We start from the raw sequence: 18,645 nt of genomic DNA on the forward strand, positions 1-18,645 counted from the left end.
TTCAAAAATATCACCAAGGGAACAAAGCACATTTAAAGATAAAAGTAAATTGGAAAGTTGTTTATAATTGCATGCCCTATCTAAATTATGGAAGTTTAATTTTGACTAGACTGCCTCTTTAAATAAAGCAATGGGGTTAGAGCACAGGTCATGCCAGTGAACAAGGCCTGAGACTTGGCCCAAAACATGTTTGGCAGTGTGCTCTAACCAAGTTACAGGCCTGTAATTTGGATTTCCATGTTTATACATGTTTATTCAATTTTTTTAACATTTTTGTAATAAAGTTTTTTGCTACTTTTTAAATCATTTTTCTTCATTTGGTATAGAGATGCGGGATTTCAGATATCTATAGTTAAATATATATAGATAACTACAGTTTATATATATATATACATTTAAACACACATGTATGTATCAAATGCTTGGTTTATTTGATTTGAAAAGTTTGCTGTATTAAGTAATGCTTTCCTTTTTTTTTACTGGTTGATGTAGCGATAATAGCATAATATTTCTTCCAGAACATCTTTCCATCTCGCCATACATCTCTTTTGTATTTACAGTTCAGAAGTCACAGATAGGATGCACAAATCAACCTATTGTTTTTCTCAATTTCTGCTACTTGACATTTTTATTATTTTTTCAGCCCAGCATAGTAATATAGACATGAATGACTCAATTCAGTAACTCAATGTTAAACTTTTCTTTAGTTCATCTAAGAGTCTATTTTTTTCTCACCTTTTAACCATGCCATACAAATACATATATTTCCATTTGCAAAGAATGTGCCTGAGTAAATACTGGTAAAGTACAAAGTGACTACAGTAAAAGAGGGTCAAGATCAAATTGACCTGTTACATTCTATATAAAAAAAGATTAAGAGTCCTAAGCATCCTTTAAGATGACACTTAAACCATTACAAATAAGGTCATTTCTCTCTTTAAAAAGCAAGTCATTTAAGATGATATGAAAGCTAAACTATGGAATATGTTATGAGACCAATAAGAAAACATATCAACATTTATTTAGCATACCGCATAATTTAGGAGAGTTACGCACTTGACTAGATTAAATGGAGTGAAAAAAATGTTAGCGCTGATGAGCTCTAACTGCGCTCAAGGAACATTAATAAGCTAACTCAATGTTGCAATATGCAAACTGCACTAAAGCCACCGGTGCATTATGAATAATTCAAATACCTATTTTTTTTTTCGCTTATGATCTTTTTAATGATCTTTTTAATTTTTAAATATGTATTTTTATATATATTGCATGTTGTTGTTCCAGTTCTGCAGGAGTCTTCAAACCAATGTATCAGTATATGTAGAACTGAAATTAGAAAGTCTCTTCTAAAGTCTCTATTAAATGGCGGCTTGTCCAAGAAAAACCAACCACAATTGGTTAGAAAATCTAGATAAAAAAAATATAATACACCATAGCACAAAAAAAAAAAAGAAGAGAAACAAGAATGGACTCCTAGTGCCGTCTGCTGTTTGATGTTTTTGGCATTTCTCTCGTATTAATTAAGGACAGCAGAGGACACCTCTCTACATCATCATTTCCACAGAAAGGGATATATGTCCCATCCATGCTTCTTATATACCTCATATCAAAGAAGTATAAATAGATGAGCACATTTCTTTATTGAAAGATTTTAACATTTCATATGTGAGACTTACTGCATTAGGGCAGTGGTGGACCAAATAAACAGAGGGTCCTGGTGCAATATTTTTTTTTTTTGCCCACTCCACAAATATGCAAAAAAAATTAAATGACTAATGTTCACAACATCATTTTTTCCGATACATGTACATAAATGTTAGTACCATTCCTATTATTTGAATTGATCAAAGAAATGTAAACACATTTTTGAAATATATGCCATTATTATAATTGTTACAGTTAAAGTGCATAAATCGTTAATGTGCACATTACCTAGCTAATCTGCAGATTAACTGATTTGCTCAGTTAAAGTGCAGAATCCGCACTTTACCTAGGTAATGTGCACATTAACTGCTTCCATGTAGTTAAAGTTGGAAAAGTTTGTTTCTCTCATGTAAACTGTTTATTGAAAAAGAAGCCGAAGAATGTTCTGATTTCGTCCAAGGGCAGATACGCTCCAGAGTGCTCTGTTCTAATCACCTAGGTAATGTGCACATTAACGGCTTCCGTGTAGTTAAAGTTGGAAAAGTTTGTTTCTCTCATGTAAACTGTTTATTGAAAAAGAAGACGAAGAATGTTCCGATTTCGTCCAAGGGCAGATACGCTCCAGAGTGCTCTGTTCTAATCACCTAGGTAATGTGCACATTAACGGCTTCCGTGTAGTTAAAGTTGGAAAAGTTTGTTTCTCTCATGTAAACTGTTTATTGAAAAAGAAGCCGAAGAATGTTCCGATTTCGGTCGAGGGCAGATACGCTCCAGAGTGCTCTGTTCTAATCAGAGTCTTGTGCGCTGCAACTGCCTCTGGGAACCTTACCATGGGTCCCAGTCCGCACGTCTTGAAATTCTCTGTCTGGGAAATTATCTATCGAATCTATCTATTTATTATAGATTCGATAGATAGATAATTTTGCAGACAGAGAATTTCAAGACGTGCGGGCTGGGACCCATGATAAGGTTCCCAGAGGCAGTTGCAACACCCAAGGCTCTGTTTAGAACAGAGCACTCTGGAGTGTATCTGCCCTTGGCCGAAATCGGAACATTCTTCAGCTTCTTTTTCAATAAACAGTTTACATGAGAGAAACAAACTTTTCTAAAAAGCTAAAGTGCTTGAAAGTGTATTATTTATTTTTCAACTGTATTATCACAGATACATAACAGTTAGAATGGCAGATATTTCACATTCTCAGTACGATGTTCTTATATTTATTTGTGCTCATTGCATAATTCCACAATGAGTTGCAGGTTTACTGTTAACACCTATCATGTCTTAGCAATAAGTTTTAACTGTTAACACCTATCATGTCTTAGCAATAAGTTTTAACTGTTAACACCTATCATGTCTTAGCAATAAGTTTTAACTGTTAACACCTATCATGTCTTAGCAATAAGTTTTAACTGTTAACATCTATCATGTCTTAGCAATAAGTTTTAACTGTTAACATCTATCATGTCTTAGCAATAAGTTTTAACTGCGTGAAGGGAAGTTGATTCTGTAACAATTCAGAATGCAGAATGGGAAATATACAATGCTTAGAAGTGTAGAGGCCAAGATGCTAATAAATGCAAAAACAGAATGAGAGCAGTTGTTATACCCTTGAGCTCTCTAAAAAAACATGATATGAACTAATTATCATAGGAAAAACCATGGGACTCCCTTTAGTTTATATATATATATATATATATATATATATATATATATATATATATATATATATATATATATATATATATGTTACCGCTAAAGTGCATTTTTTGCACTTTAACTAGTGCCTAGTAGGTAATGTGCAGATTACCTAGGTAATTTGAGAAATGAAAAAAAAATTCTGCACTTTAACGGATCACCCTAGTTAATCTGCAGATTAGCTAGGTAATGTGCACATTAACTGATTTCTGCACTTTAACTGTAACATAATCACTAGGGAAATTATGTTTAAGGGTGTTTTATACAAGCTATTTACCACAAAAAAAAAATCAAAAAATCAACAATTACAAATAAATGAATAAACTCATACCCAACACTCAATAGTACCACAGTTTCCCATAAAATGCACACAGAGGGTAGCAATATTCAGTATTGTTACATAATCATCTCATTCACACTTATGCTACTTATGAGAAAGATAAGCACAAAAGTTCACTGTTGGCACATAATTGGGAATGAATAATTTTAAACATGGTTAAAAGCATAGGGATGTGTAGGGATTGTGGCTACCTTTAATTTGGAGCAGAAAGAGTAAACACAGAGCTGCAGAACTTAACATGTCAAGCATCATAGCTCTGCAAAAGACACAAGACACGAGAGAGAGGAGATAATACAGGATATTTGTATGCAGTATTAAAAAACAGCATAAATTCTTAAAAAAACAAATTCTATAGACTAAAGAGGCAAATATATAGGGTAACCTCTCCTTACACTTGAGCGATAGCAGGAACCTGGCTCTGATAAACCTAAATGGAATGGGACCAAAATTAATGTCATTGCTAACACCTGTATTTGTCCTACTATTTCAAGTCAAAATGACTACTGTGAAAAAGGTCTGTTACACCAGGTTTGTGCAAGACATGCTTGAGCATTACATACACATTTGGTATGAGTTTAATTCATTGGAAGCTTGCTAATAAGACCAACTTCTAATCACATTATTCTATTCAAAATGCCAAAGATCACAGAATTTGACTGACATAAAATCATACTTTTGCATCAGCAAGTCCACTCTCAAAGGGAAATCAGCAAACAAACTGGATACTCAAGATGTGGTATTCAAGCTGTTATAAAGAAATTTAAAAAATCAGGAGAGGTCAAGAACAAAAAAAAGGACTGGAAGTCCAAGCAAAACTATCAAAATCTGACTAGAAGGTTCTCAGAGTTTCTTCTTTGAGAGACCGGAAGAAGTCCAGCAAGGACCTGGCTCAGCATCTGGCAGCTTCATCGTGATGCCAAGTTGATCAGGGATGGTCTTTGTGAAAGGGTAGCAGCCAAGAAGCCACTTTTTTAGAAGGAAAACAGGCTAAGCTAAGATATTCTAAAGCTCACATAGATTGGAATGAAGATCAGTGGAAAATAGAATTATGGAGTGACGAATCAAAGTTTGAAATTGTTGGGTCCAATCATCAACAATATGTGAGAAGAAGAGTTGGAGAGAGATGGAAGAATGAGTGCTTGCAGCCTTCAGTGAAATGTGGTGGAGGGTCTGTCCTGGTTTGGGGCAGCTTTTTTGCCAGTGGTGTTGGCGATATTGTCCGAATTGATAGGATCATGAATGCTGAAAAGTATAGACAGGTTTTAATTGATCATGCCATTCCTTTAAGAAAATGCATAATTGGTAATGATTTTATTTTTCAGCATGATAATGATCCCAAGTATAATGCTAATGCTGTGAAATCCTAGTTGGAGAGAAAACAGCTGATAAAACACTGATAAAACACTGACAGTAATGGACGGGTCTCCACAGAGTCCAGACCTGAATATTATAGAGGCAGTATGAGATCACCTTGACAGAGAAAGAAATAAAAGACAAACTAAATCTAAAGAAGAACTCTGGGAAGTGCTGAAAGAAGTCTGGTATAATATACCAGAAGATTACTTCAGAAAACTTCAGGACAGTCTCCCCAAAACAGTTCAAGATGTGCTTAGGGCCAGGGAAGTCACACTAAATACTGACTAAACAAGTCTCAGATTAATTCTTTTAGAACTATTTTGTCTTTTACATGAGCATTCAACTTGTAATAGGCTAGAAGAGTGGCACGCTAACTGTTGTGCACAAGCGATAAGGAGTTTATTGCGGCTCTTTGCATGTGTCAGAAGTAGCATGAGCATTAAAAGTTGAAAGTAAATGTGTTTGCTTGAGCACAATTTAATTTAATGCATGTTGGGATAGTGCAACTTCAGAGCTCCGGTTAAAGGGACATAAAACCCCAACATTTTCTTTCATGATTCAGATAAAGCCTACAATTCTAAACAACTTTCCACTTAACGTCTATTATCAATTTTGCTTCATTCACTTTGTATCCTTTATTGTAAGGTGCAACAATGCACTACTGGGAGTTAGCTGAACACATCGATAAACCTATGACAAGAGGCATATATGTTCAGCCATCAATTGGCAGCTAGCTCCCTTCTGCTGAGCCTAAGTATTATGTTAATCAAAGGATGCTAAGAGAACAAAGCAAAATAGATTATAGAAGCAAATTTGGAAAGTTGTTTTAAATTGTATGCTTTATCTGAATAAGGAAAGAACATTTTTGTCTTTTATGTCCCTTTAACTCTTATGCTTGACTAAAAAGTTGCACAAAACACATTAAAATTACATTTAAAAGTACAGTTATATAGTAAAGTTATATATGTGTTAACAAAAAAACCTTTATATACATACTGTATATAGAGCTATGTGAAGAACATTGCAATGTGAATAATATTAATATTTCATATAGGGTAACTGCACATGAGAAAACATGATTGGGATTGCACGCAGGTAAGGGTGTTTTTTTCCCCACTTTTCATGTTCCGTTAAAGTTTTTTGGGGAATACAGTCACAATATTCATTTTCTGCGAACATTGGGTTAGCACTTGTGTAAAAAAAACTTACATTCAAATTGTAATATGCACGCAACACAACATGTACAAAAAGCTTACTTATAGTGGTGTTAACATCAGTGCAGGAGTGCAAAATACCACTCCACTTGTAATCTAGACCAATATGAGTGATGTTTAGCGCAGTCGTGATAACCATTGAAAGTAGAGGGTGTGCTAAAGGAAACTCTGCCATCCTAAACCTTCTCTTCTAATTCTGTTTTACCATGAAGTTGTAATATCAATTTGCACGCTAATTTTAACAGTGATTATGAAATTGCACCCTGTGCTATCAATAACACTCCACTTCTAATCTGGCCACTGTTTCCAACATGAAAAATGGTGAGAAGAAACTTTTATGTCAGCCTTTTTATCAGAGATTATCTGTAGGGCAGGGGTCAAGTTCTACAAAAAAAAAAGTGTGGGAACTCACCAAGACTTACACCCTCCCCCCCACAATTAATAACCCCCCCCCCACCACCACACACACACACACTATATGTATATGTATATAATCTATACACTCTGGTTAATGAAAGCAAATTAAAACCAATGAATATTTGAATGTTTGCCTTTGGGCCTGAGGATAGACACCCATGGTTACATTTTTACATGGCAGGGGTGACATTTTTATTTGTAATTTAGGATTCAACTGATAATGAATACTGTGAAGCCAGACACACTTTTTAAAACCGAAAAAAAAAAACAGAGGTGCACTCAACTAGGCTTAGAACTGAAGCTGGAAATACTTCCTTGCTTAGCCCCTCCTTACTCTAAGGGTACAAACTCTTTCTGCACACTATGCCTTTCACAAAGGTAAAATCTCCTGTAGCATATCAGTCTGTCCCAGCCAAATGACAGTCCAGCACCAAAATACCAGGCAAATCTCCTTTAAACAAGGGAAAACAAACAAACCCCAGATGTACGTTTCGGCCTCTATGGGCCTCATCAGTGAGGTGCAGTCGCATCCCTCTAAGGCATGTGTGCAAGGAGGCCACGTCTGGTTACCCCTTTTTCTCTTAGGGTGACCTAAGAGAATTTGCATAAATACAGAAAAAAAACATAGAGATGCACTCAACTAGGCTTAGAACTGACCTGGAAATACTTCCTTGCTTAGGCCCTCCTTACTCCCAGGGTACAAACTTTTTCTGCACACTTTTTAAAACAGATGAAGGGTCATTTTTTTATAGATGATGTTAAATAACCCGAAAAGCTAAGAGCCTTAGTTAACTTTTAGCAGATGTCACTCCCTGGCTCACAGGATGTGCAAGGGACTGTAATGTAAATATCTGATATCATGATCTTGATAAGGTTTGTGCGTGCACTCACTCTGCAGTAAGAAACAATGATAATGTGATATAAAGTAAAATTATGGTTAAAAGCATCTGAGTGTCATTTTCTTTTACCATTAACACGTATACCAACTAAATGTGAAGCAAGCACTACTGGCAGAGGAAGCAGATGACATGAGGGCACATTATCAATTGAAAGCAAAACAGGTCACCTTGCACCGTGGGATGAAACTGGTAAGGTTGAATATGCAGCAAATACATTATCTTGCACTGGTCAGCATTCTGCAGAGAATCATGCAGACACCAACATAGATAAACAGATTGCACATACTATCGGTGTATAAAATTAAGTAATTGGGCTTATCCTACTATAAAATGTTTCACAAACACTTTTAATTGCATGAACCTCTTTCCCTTGTATATACACATGTATTTCCCTTGCAAACCTCAAGAGCAAGCCGCACAGAAATGTAACCACCATGTGTTTTACACAGTGCAGGATGATTACACAGCAGGACCACTGTCAGGCTTGCATTTAGTGTATTGTAGAAAGTGTTACTGCCCATTACTAAAAGATCTCATTATCCCTCCAACCAGACTGTGCTCTAGCTAATCTCACCAGCAGCAGTGGTGTTTACTGAAGTGTTTCTGTTCTCTGTCTGGAGATAACTTAGTTCCACCAGCAAAATAGTGCAGGATCTCCATTCACATGTGTTCCCACTAGACTTGACCCCTGCTGTAGGGACATAAAACTTGCAAAATCTTATATTTTGGTAATACAAATCTTTCTCATAGGATATTATAGATTATATAGACTTTGATAGTAATGTGCAAATATGTGTCATACTTTTGCCAAGCTGGCCATTTATAGACTGTAGTTACATTTTATTCTTGGGACACTCTATCTCCCCCCCTTATTAGCCAGTAAGGAATCCATACTATTAATTTTATAATAAAGTTTTTGACTATTTCCAAGTCTTGTATTTTTCTTCTTTCTAATTTGAGTTTAAATAGATTCACTTACTCAAGGCAAAATACTACAGATTAAGGATTTATTAGCTGTATTTTTCTGCCTCAACTGTCAGACCAAGACTGCAAGTGTATACCCTTTCTTTTTCAATCCAGCCTGTTTGATTAATAGCCCTTTTAAAAAAAGGCTTGACAAATACTTAAATTAATTGTATTTTCTGCTCTTTCAGAGAAAAATATATTTTCTATCTTTTGACATTAAACAGAAAAATGGGTAGTACAGTGTTACATGTGACTCTCAAATTCTATGCTTTGTTTGTATTAGAAAAAAATGATAAATACTTTTGCCAAAAAATGTACTGATAATGCCCTTAGTAGCTAACCAGTATGGAGTATAAAGGTAAGCTGTAAGGACACTGAGGTCCTACATCAAGCAGTCTGATTTACATATTAAACATTGTTATTTTTAAGCATGGTCATTTCTAAGGTTATTCCCAAACAAAGAAAATGTTTAACCACTTGGCACACACTTATATTTTAATAGCCCTGGCCTAATGATAGGGCCAAAAGTTAAAACATAGATTTTTATTAAAAATACTTAAAAAGTATCATATTGATACTGGATTAAAATCATTTAAAAAGAAGAAAAAATAGAGCACTGTCTAAGCCAAGTGTATCAATAGGTATATCAAAAAATACCAATTAACATATAAAACTAGTTGCTATCCAAATAAATCCTAGAGCAACAATAGACTTAGAGGCCCATTGTGAAAAAGATACCTAACGTTTTACACTCTATGATTGCGTGAGAACCACAAAAGTGGGATATCAGTGGCCTTTGAAAAAGCTCAAGTGAAATGCACGCCAGGCATTCGCCTGCCTGTGTATACCCAGAGATCATTATGTCATAGTTATAATATGTGTTACCTTAACAATTTGGGAACTAATTTTGAGATACCTATATTGCTCCTAAGAGCTTGACTGTGCCGGACATTTTTTACAGCAATTGTGAATATCCACCCAGTGAGTGATAACTTGATAGGCCCACTTTTGTGGGGTTCACCCAATCATAGGGGTAGACTTAACAAGCAGCGGATGCTGCTTTCTATGCCCAAATGTAAGTTAAGAAGCAGCTGTTGTAAGACCGCTGCTCCTTAACTTCTCCACCTTTTAGGTGGTGGACTGCAATCATGACGATACAATATGATCGGTATGATTGACACCCCCTGCTAGATTGGCCATGAATTTGCAGGGGGTGGCATTGCACAAGCATTTCACAGGAAATGCTTGTGCAATGTTAAATGCCGACAGCGTATGCTGTCTGCATTTAGCGATGTCGGGTGGACATGTCCACCTGGCACTTGGTAAATCTATCCCATACACTGTAAAACGTTAGGGATCTTTTTCACTCACTGGGTGATTTACAATGGGCCACTAAGGATTTATTTGGATAGCAACTAGTTTTATATGTTAATTGGTATTTTGTCATTTACACATTGATACACTTGTCTTTTAAGTGTATCTAATCCCAGGTGCTTAGGTAGTGCTACTTGTTTTTCTTTTTTTTAATTGATTTTAATCCAGTATCAATATAAAACTTTTTTAAGTATTTTAAATAAAAGCTATGTTTTAACTTTTGGCTCTATCATTATGCCAGGAATATTGAAATATAATTGTGTGCCGAGTGGTTATATATTTCATTTGCTTGGGAATATTATGTGATAATATTTACCTTGGCACCCCCCGTACTCCTAGTTGTAATGTGAGTGTATGGGAAGCAGATAAGATACTGGCTAAAAGGTTTTGTTTCTGCACCTTGTTCTTATGAATATTAATGTTGTGATTGCATTTCTAAGGTAAGCCTATGCATATAAAATATTAATACAACTAATGCACTTTCAGGTGTAGACAGGGGTCACTCTTTTCCTCCAACACTGAAGCTTACCCCTCATCAACTTACAATAAAAATAAATCATTAACAAACAAAAAAAAAATATCCCTTCCATACACTAAGAGAGGCATATAAAAAAAAAAAAAAAAAAAAAAAAAAAAAAGCAGCACCCTTTCTAATAAATTGTGGATCTTCACAGAGTGTGGAGGCAAGAGATGTCACAACAATAAGTGACAAATCAAGTCATGTGTGGATGCCGATGCAGCTGCTGCACTGCCCTCAGCAGAGCTTCAGACAATGTTGTGGGTTTGAGGGGCAGGTAGGGAAACTGTGGATGCAGATGTAGCTGCTGCGCTACCCGCTCAGTAGAGCTCCATGCTGCAGTGGGTGTGTGGCTGCTGATGTTCATCCGAAGTAGAGCTGAAGATAATGTAGTGGGGGCATGTGGGGCAGGGAGGGAAATTGTGGATGCAGATACAACTGCTTTGCTGTCCTCTCAGTAGAGCTGCATGCAGCAGTGGGTATGCAACTGCCGATATGCAGCCTAAGTATAGCTGAAGACTAGTGGGCATGTGTGCACAGGAATAAATATTAATGATGATGGTTCCTTATGTAATAAATAATGATACAATTGTTATGTTTCTTTTTATTTTATCATTATTTTATCAAATCAGGAACCATTATCATTAATAATGTTTTGGTCAAGGCGAAATATTCGACCTTTGTCTGTCCTAAAAATTATTCTTGGGACACAGAGACAGAGCATTAAAAACTATTAGTGTCACAGTAAAACTTGGATTTCTGGTCAAACTGCTTTTGACTTTCTGATCTCCTAAAGAAATGTCAAATATATTGTTTTTATTATGTAAATTATAAGCATTTAATCAGACACATAATTTGTATAATACTTTCCTACCCAGAGGAGACAAACAGCCTATTTACACACGTTACAACATCATCTTGTGCTCTTTGTTACTTTATTATGTATATCCAAGGAATCATATCCAGGAGCCACTAGCCTACAACTGCACATAACAAATGTCCATACTTTGCATATTGTCTTTTTTATATACATATCTCTCCTGTAACTATAAGATTTGTAAATTGGGCTGTTTGGTGAAGTGACCTCAGCAAGCATCCTAAAAGCTTGCAATAACATTTCCTGTTAAATATATACATGAAAAGTATCTCATGTGCATTGGATTTATTTAATTATTTATTTTTGCTGTCTTTGACATTCCATTCTTATCCAGTCATTTATTGTATCATGTCTTGACTGCTACAGTGATTTACCAACTGTCATTTCTGATTTCTGTCTTTCTTCTTTACAGTCTATAAAAAAAAAAATACAGCTGCTTGGGTCATAGCATATCTGACATTGAAATAAGTAAAAACTACTCCTGTTTAAGATTAATTTTTGTTCTACTTTATTTGGATTATCCAAAGTGTTGTGCACATAGACAGGGCTTTACAAATAAAAAAGACACTGGACTTTTGAAGCCTGCAGGTTAATGCAATAAAAGTTAATGCATCATTGAAGCCCTTAGTAGTTAATAGCGCTACAACATCTATCTGGGACAAGAGCGACTCTATCTTCAAAGATAATTGAGTCTGGAAATCTATATTAAGAAATTAAAGTTAAATATATTAACTGTCCCTTCATTTAACAGGATAATGTGTTTTGTTTAGAATCCCAATCATTCTGTTGGTAATAATTCCTGACAGCCTTGGCAATAAAATAATTATCATTCTGATGGACTTCAAACAACTGTAATATACTGTGTATATCCTTGTATGTACAAGAAATGCAAAAAGCTATGCATAACAAAGAAAAAGACTGCCTGTCTCTAAGGAAATATATATCAAAAACCCATTGAAATTAGGTATGAAAAAAAGAAAAACAAAAAAATAAAAAAGTATATTAAAAATTGTCTCAGACAACAACACTCAAACTAAATAACTTTATTGGAGACAAGGAAAGGGTCCGCCTGGACTCGTACAAACGCACACACACACACATAGGTTAAAACTGGCTTAAACTCAGAAAAGCAATATTATAGATTAGAAATACACATAAATCGGAAAATTGTTAAATTGCAACCATTTATAAACAATATCAAATATCTCTCTCATAAGGTATAACCTATGGTTGCAACATCAAATGTATACATCAGGTAGTAAACACTGTAAAAAAATTGTCTTGGACACTTTTCAAGTGTTATGTATTATACAAATGTTGCTCCACCCTATGCGCATAAGGAACTCTTGCGCTTCTTCGCGTCAGGGGCACTCTAACGGGGGGTCACAGAACCCCTCTGTTTTCAGCTGCTTACTGATTAACATAATTATGCTACAAACCTATTGACCATATCGGATCTAGCCAGAATAATGTCAACATAGTCTCTGCTACAGAAGAGACTTTTTCAGCTCAGTTTTGTGTTGTCCTTCAATCCAGCAAGGTTAATGTTAATGATAGCCTCCGCTATAGAAGAGGCTTTTTCTTAGAGGGTTAGCATTCTGTTTTTACTTGATTTCATTTGATATCAATGACCCACAACGTGGTCTATATGTTTCAGTGTTATATACTTAAAGATAAATACTGATATTGAAACTAAATGCTATCTTGTAGTTTATTTGATAACTAATAGAGTCACTCTTTGCAATACCACACATGTGGCCCAGAGGAATTTGATGGTAAGATTTGTGAAGGAGACAAACAAACTGGTTATTTAACCTTTGATAAATCTCAAGATAGATTATACATAGATATAATTTCAGTTTCTTTTACCTTATAACACAAAGTGCATATATAATCAGTAAAAATATTTACAAAGTGGGTTCCTTCGCAAGAGATCCTTATGCGCATAGAGTGGGGCAACATTTGTATAATACATAATACTTGAAAAGTATCCAAGACAACATTTTTTACAGTGTTAACTACCTGATGTATACATTTGATGTTGCAACCATAGGTTATACCTTATGAGAGGGATATTTGATATTGTTAGTAAATGGTTGCAATCTAACAATTTTCCGATTTATGTGTATTTCTAATCTATAAGAATATTGCTTTTCTGAGTTTAAGCCAGTTTTAACCTATGTGTGTGTGTGCGTGTGTACGAGTCCAGCCGGACTCTTTCCTTGTCTCCAATAAAGTTATTTAGTTTGAGTGTTGTTGTCTGAGACAATTTTTAATATACTTATTTATTTTTTTGTTTTTCTTTTTTTCATCCCTAATTTCAATGGATTTTTTATATATATTTCCTCAGAGACAGGCAGTCTTTTTCTTTGTTATGCATAGCTTTTTGCATTTCTTATAGATACACGTGTATATAACTGCCTTAGCTCTAGAATTTAAGGGCTAGCTAATAAAAGCAACAATAGTTTAAGCCCTGTAATTCTTATTCACAGACCCAGTACATTTTCCCTCACCACTTTTGCTTTAATATACTGTGTATATCCTATATGTTAAATTGTTTGTGATCTTGAATAATATCTTTTCCTACTGAAATAAAGATCATATTTCTTCAATTAACCAGCTTCACATGTTTTTTTTCAGGGAAACGAGTAAAATTTAAAATGTATAGGCAAGACACGTTTTAACAATTATGACAATTTAGTTTTTAATTTTATTATGTTGTAATAGATACATATTATGAAGACCTTACAAAAATGTATTGAATTTTGAATATAAAAAAAAAATTAAGATATTCCATTCAATATCGACAGAAGTGCGAAATGATCATCTGGGGTTGCCATTTCCCATGTTAAGAGGAGAATTGCCTGGTATTTTGCCACTGGACTGACTTTAGTGGGCGGGCTCAGACTGATATACTTCAAGAAAGTTCTCCTTTTATAAAAGCACAATTGGGGTAAAAGAAACTGCTTCTAGGTGGCAATTCACCATAGAACAAGCTACTGAGCTGTTTTTCACTCCTTCGGGAGTAGTTGTATCATACTTTTCATTACAAGTTAACTTATTGCAAATTCAGTGTATCAAATGGAGGTCACAGGTGTCTCCTTGGAAGGATGTGTTGCTGTTGGGTAAAGATAATGGAAAACTGATATTGATCACCAACTCTTTGATGTGAAAACATCCTGGGTGAATGGATTCCCTGGAGGAAGATTGATCATCAACAACCCTTTTAAGTGACGAATAAATGGAAATACACAAAGACATACAGATGGGAGATACACATTTGGAATGGGAATTTACAACTCCTTTGATGTACTATGGACTATAAACAAATTTGTGAACAACCATAAACAACTCCTTTAATGTACACCAAATGTGTAAACAGACTCCATCAGGAAGTTTGGTGAAAACAGCTGCTTACATGGCTTGGGGGAAGAGATGTATGAATGGGATAGAATGCATTTATACAGTATAAAAAAGGGCTCATTTTTACACAGACTCACTCACTCATTTGCATACACACATACATAGACACTCACACACAAAGACTTACACAGAAACCCTGTACCTTTTCACTTTATGGCTATGCTATCAACTTGCAGACAGCTATATCTATGAACTCCATATTATTTGTATTTTTGTATTTCTTTTTACCTAATTACATTGTATTTTATTTGTATTAATCTTGTATTGGCTGTTACAAATAAACCAATTTTTGCTTCAAGAATCAGCCTTGTCTCAATACAAAGACAATTGCAAATAACAGCTGAAGGCACACAAAGTCAGCAGATTCTACACTTGGCACCCCAGATGGGACGTGGATAAATCGCAAAAATCCACGTTATACCAATACTAAATCTGCTAAACTGAAGTATTGGAGCCTAAAGAAGTTTTTCGTGGGTAAAGGAAATTCTCAAGTACTTAAGAATCATCTCCTGAGTGTGCAACTGTCACGCTGGTTCGTGAGTGCTGCCAGATCCTGAGGTTTTTCTCCAGAGACAGCTGAGATCCTGTGAAATACATCATCGGTGAGCAGACGTGCATATCCGGAGAGTATATGTTTAATTATTATTCTGCAAGTTCAAAATTTGTTGTTGTTGTTGTTTTCAAGTGCTGTGAATAGTTATTGAGCTGTTTAGTTGTTCAGTAGTTGCCGGCAGAGTAGGGCTGATGACCCTTGGTGACTGAAGTACCCCTAAGATCCAAAGGGAAAAACCAGACATCTCTGAGAGGTAATTAGTTGTGTATTGCTTCAATAGGAGATCCCTCTTGGCCCGGATCTAAGATCCAGATAGGATTAGTTTGAGGGGATACGGTCAGTCATAGGAAGGAGATAATTTCACTTATAAATTTGTTGAGTCTTAGTTTGTCTTTGGCTTTTTGTTTTATTTGGTGTGTTACTCCTTGGAAAAGATTGGTAGCTTAGCTGATATCAAATCTTTTGTTGCTGTACAATAACAGTTTAATATACTTGTTGCATTTTGTGAATTGTGCTATATAGGAAGCATGGATATTGTTGAAAGGTAAATTAAGAAGTATGCCTCTGCCACATACAAAACATGTGCCGATGATCCTTTAACTCATCAGTTTAAGGATGTTTTTGTTCAGTGTGATCAGCAAAATAATAAATCCAAGCATAGTATTTTGTCTAAAAAATCAGAAAAAGAGAAGCTTAGCAATGTTTTATCTATGTTGCTTAGAATGAAAGAGATTGCTGAGAAAAAGGAGTTTGAATGGTACACAGAGAGAGTGCAGCTTAGAGAGCAATTGGATAAACTTGAGCAGTCTATAACTGTTGCTTCTGCTTCTGTCATGGAAAATGAATGTGAATGTGATGTGCTGAGTGAGGAAGTTGACAGGCTGACTGAATCAAATAGTGAACTAGAAGAAAGACTTGAAGAATGTGAGGAGAGGTGTATATTGAGAGAGCAACTAGTAAGCTCTATGGAAGAAAAGGAAATGCAGAGAGAAAATGTTGTTGCATCACTTAAGGCAGAACTGTTAGAGTCTAAATCACAGCTTTTACATAAGGAACAATGCATTTTGTCTCTGAAAGCACAGGGGATACAAGATAAATGCAACCATTACAGTAGTAGTCTAGCACATGTGTGTCCTTTAGAAGTAAATGGTACTGACAATCAAACTATAGATTTAGATGAACAGACCTCTAGCAACCCTGACAGTCCTTTGTTAACTTTAAACCAAATACCCCCTATTCTAACTCCTCAAACAATAGGTAGTAGACAACGAATAGAATTCAGACACAAGACCCCTCAATCACTAACTAATCTGAATAGTGTTACTAACCCTGTGTCCCTCACAATACAAGACCGTACTAATCTGTGCCAAATTTTGGGTAAATTTGATACAAATGCATCACCAATAAGTTTATCTAATAAATTGGAGGCTGTAATCACACAGTACAATTTGGGAAATAAAGATGCATGTGCTTTACTTAGAGTGTGGTTGCCTTACCAGCTAGCCGCACAATTAAAAGCACCAGTGGGCACACACAGAGGTATAACAGCTGATTCAAACACAAACTGGGGAAATGTAGCTGAGAGAATAAAAGAATTGCAGCGCATCATTGGTGGCCGTGATGCTAGAGGTGCTAATGCATTAGAAAATTCTAGGTTAAAGAGAGGTGATTACCCAGTTTTGTTCTGTAATGATTATTTGTCACTATATAGAGCAACTTATAATTGCCCAAACATGTCTCATGATGACACAGATTTCTTATATTCAATGGCCAATAAATGTACTGCTGTAGATTATTCCATAAAAGTAGCTCTCAGAAATGCTAATTCATACCAGACATTTATAAATATACTTAAAGATTGGATTCAAGATACAAAAGATGACAAAACACACAGGAAAATTTCTGAGATTGTGAAAAATGAGGGTAGACCAAAATTTAATGGCAAATGTTATAAATGTGGGAATACAGGCCATATCATGAGAGATTGTAGATTACAAAAAAGATATAGTGATAACAAAAAAACTCATACAGGCCAGAACACAAAAAAACAGAACACAATAATCAGAAACAAGAGAGAAGGGAGTTCCCTGATTCAAACCCATATGGCCCATTAATTAAAGAACTTGAGAAAATGAAAACAAAAATTGCAACACAACCTGAGGAGTATGAAACCCCTCTTCCAACCAACCCTTATAGAAAACAATAGGGATGTCAGGCCCCTGTCATGTCCCTAGTATGTCATCTGCAAAGGGATAAAGGTGGCAGGCCTAGTATCCAAGGTACGATAGGGGGCCATCATACACAAATTCTTGTAGATACTGGTGCAGCTGTTACACTAACTGACATTAATTTTTTTTTTTTTTTTGCCATTCCTGTACATCCAGACAGTCAATATAAATTTGCTTTCACATTCCAGAAAAAAACATTTACATTTTGTTCGCTCCCTCAGGGCTTTCATTCAAGTCCAACATATTTTCATAAATGTATGGCAGATATTCTTTCCCCTTTCTCTGAGCCAGACTGTCTTATCCAGTATGTGGATACTGCTTCAAACAGACACCAAGGAACAGCACTACACTCTACTGAGTGAATTGCTTGCATTAATACAAAATTCAGGTTTAAAATTAAATCCTGATAAAGCTAAATTAATGAAAGACACAGTATCCTTTTTGGGTGTAATAGTCTCAAAGGGAGGGAGGACCCCTGATCCACACAAATGTGAGACTATTAGGAAATTACCACGACCAAATACAAAGACAGCACTGAGACAGTTTTTGGGAATGGTAGGCTTTTGTAGAGATTTCATAGAGGGTTTTGCAGAAAAGGCTCGCCCCTTGTATGACTTGTTAAAAGGTGAAAAAGGAGAAGCAGATCCTTTAGATTGGAATGAGTTACATGAACAGGCATTCAATAAATTGAAAGTCGATCTGACACAAGCGCCTGCTTTAAGTAATCCAGATTCCTGCTTACCATTTGTTTTACAAGTACATGCATCATCTGTAGCAATTACGGCTGTGTTGCTACAACAGCGAAATGGAAAATGGGTACCAATTGGATATTTTTCAAGAGTACTTAGTCCAGTGGAGAAAGGATTTGATGACTGTGTTAGAAATTTACTGTCAGTACATTGGGCAATCCTTGCAACAGAACATGTAGTGGGATTCTCTAACATAATTCTTCAGACACCACACACTCCTATTAAAATGCTTTTGGACCGTACTCTAAGTGGAGTATCTTCACAGAGAGTAGCCAGATGGCTAGTGGACCTGACTTCCAGAAATATCACAGTAACACATAGCTCATCATACTGTATTCCACAGTTATTGCAATATGAAGGGGAGACACATGATTGTGGGGAAACACATAGAG

The 18,645-nt window shown here is 35.6% G+C and overlaps 1 pseudogene; it reads left to right on the plus strand.

Annotated features, from left to right (window-relative positions):
• The first annotated feature begins 15,803 nt into the window (after positions 1-15,803).
• Positions 15,804-17,390, plus strand: LOC128664785 (posterior protein-like; annotated as a pseudogene).
• Positions 17,391-18,645: the final 1,255 nt, after the last annotated feature.

The sequence above is a fragment of the Bombina bombina genome, chromosome 6 (genome assembly GCF_027579735.1).
Source record: "Bombina bombina isolate aBomBom1 chromosome 6, aBomBom1.pri, whole genome shotgun sequence".
NCBI classification, from domain to species: Eukaryota; Metazoa; Chordata; class Amphibia; order Anura; family Bombinatoridae; genus Bombina; species Bombina bombina.